This window comes from Perognathus longimembris, chromosome 7 (assembly GCF_023159225.1).
Source record: "Perognathus longimembris pacificus isolate PPM17 chromosome 7, ASM2315922v1, whole genome shotgun sequence".
Classification (NCBI taxonomy): domain Eukaryota; kingdom Metazoa; phylum Chordata; class Mammalia; order Rodentia; family Heteromyidae; genus Perognathus; species Perognathus longimembris.
Genome location: NC_063167.1, coordinates 78,481,367 through 78,483,033, shown reverse-complemented (window position 1 = coordinate 78,483,033; position 1,667 = coordinate 78,481,367). Strand labels below are relative to the sequence as shown.

Here is a 1,667-nt window from a genome sequence, read left to right as displayed (position 1 = left end):
CCCATCCTTTCTCATGACTTTTCATGAGTCCCTTCTTTCCAGTGCCTTTCTATGTCCCATATGAAGAGAAAGCAAGAAATAGATAACTATAAAAGATAGGAAGATTCTGCCACCAACACTCATGTCTCTCTTGCTTTCCCTTTTCTCTTCATCTCTGCACCTTTTCCATTTTCATGTGACAACTTCTATAACTGATACCCACAAATCTTGGCTATATAGTGGGGAACAGAGGAGAGAAAGGCAGACATTGCCTGTATGAAATAGCTACCCCTTTGATGCAAGATACTTATTGATGCCAAAATAAAAACTGCTACACACATTATCCAATTTTTCTGTATAAATCCAAAAAGACATTACTATTGACTGAGTTCTATATCACGTCAGGGAGAGTTATCCACAAACCGGCTAAAGATAATAAACCTTCTTGGAGCATCAGTATACAATATAGAAATCTCAGTGTTCCCTAGAGCTGTGGAAGAATTCATTTACCTCACACAGGTGAACCTTTCTCTTCCCCAGAGAACATTTTGCTCATCTTCGTTCGATAGGAGATCAGATCCATTGTCAGTAGTAACAATTTGTACCATGTTATTTTTTTCTTTTTTCTCCACTGGGCTCAAACTTAAAGCATAACTGAGTGGAAAATAAATCCCAATAGCTGTATCTCTATTTTTCCAAAGGGTCAAAAGACAGGAGAGGTAGAAACTCAGCAAGATTAAGACCTTCTCCTGGAGTCCTGGGTCTAACCAATGAGTAATAAAACAGAAAACTGAAGTCAGGCCTTAGAAAACCAATCCATTTCTTCAAAAAAATCATTCTCTTATTTCTTTGAGATAAATGATTGCTCTTGTCTTACTAGCTGTCTGCAAAGACTGTGAAAATCCCTTTGGCATTTGGAAAGAATTTTATTTTGCTGAATTGGGGCACTGGCTGTAGTTGTCTCTTTATTAATATTATTGGAAAAAGCCCAAACAGTATTTTTCTTTTTCTTTTTAAATATGGACAGCTTCAGGAATTTGTGTGTCACCCTTGAGCAGGAGCCATGCTAATCTTCTCTGTATGGTTCCAATTTTAGCATATGTGCTGCCGAAGCGAGCATCAAACAGGACTTTTCTTTTCATTTCCTTCTTTCCTTCCTTCCTTTCTCCCTCTCCTGTCCCTTTCTTTGTTGGGGCCTGGGGCTTGAGCTCAAAGCCTCATGCTCTTTCTTGGCTTTTGTCCTGAAGGCTGGTCTGCTCTACCACTTGAACCATGCCTCCACTTCTGTTTTTTTGCTGGTAAATTGGAAATAAGAGTGTTACAGTCTTTTCTGCCTGGGCTGAACCAGGATCCTCAAGTCTCAGCCTCCTGAGTAGCTAGGAGTACAAGTGTGAGCCATAAGCTCTCAGTATGTTTTCTATTAAAACAACTTTAGGACACCAACCAGCAGTACTGAAGGTAGAAGACAAGTGACAGTGACACAGAAAAAGAGATGAGTTAGGTTGTCCCTGATGATAATGCAGGAAGGAATGGAAGGCTGTAAAGTCTTGTCCCTGAAATTTTTACTGCATTGTTGATGCTGGAGAGAACAGTAATTTAACACAGTAATGGATCTAAAGAAATGGAAAAAGGAAAGTAATAATGTCAAAGCCAGACCTTCTCCATGTGAGATGGTTATTATTTGGGTT

At 39.3% G+C, this 1,667-nt stretch overlaps 1 non-coding gene across 1 annotated transcript; it reads right to left on the bottom strand.

Annotated features, from left to right (window-relative positions):
- Nucleotides 1-992: 992 nt before the first annotated feature.
- On the bottom strand, nt 993-1,099 carry LOC125355871. Its single transcript, XR_007211792.1, has one exon. It is a non-coding gene; the product is annotated as a U6 spliceosomal RNA (small nuclear RNA).
- Between the last annotated feature and the right edge of the window lie 568 nt (nt 1,100-1,667).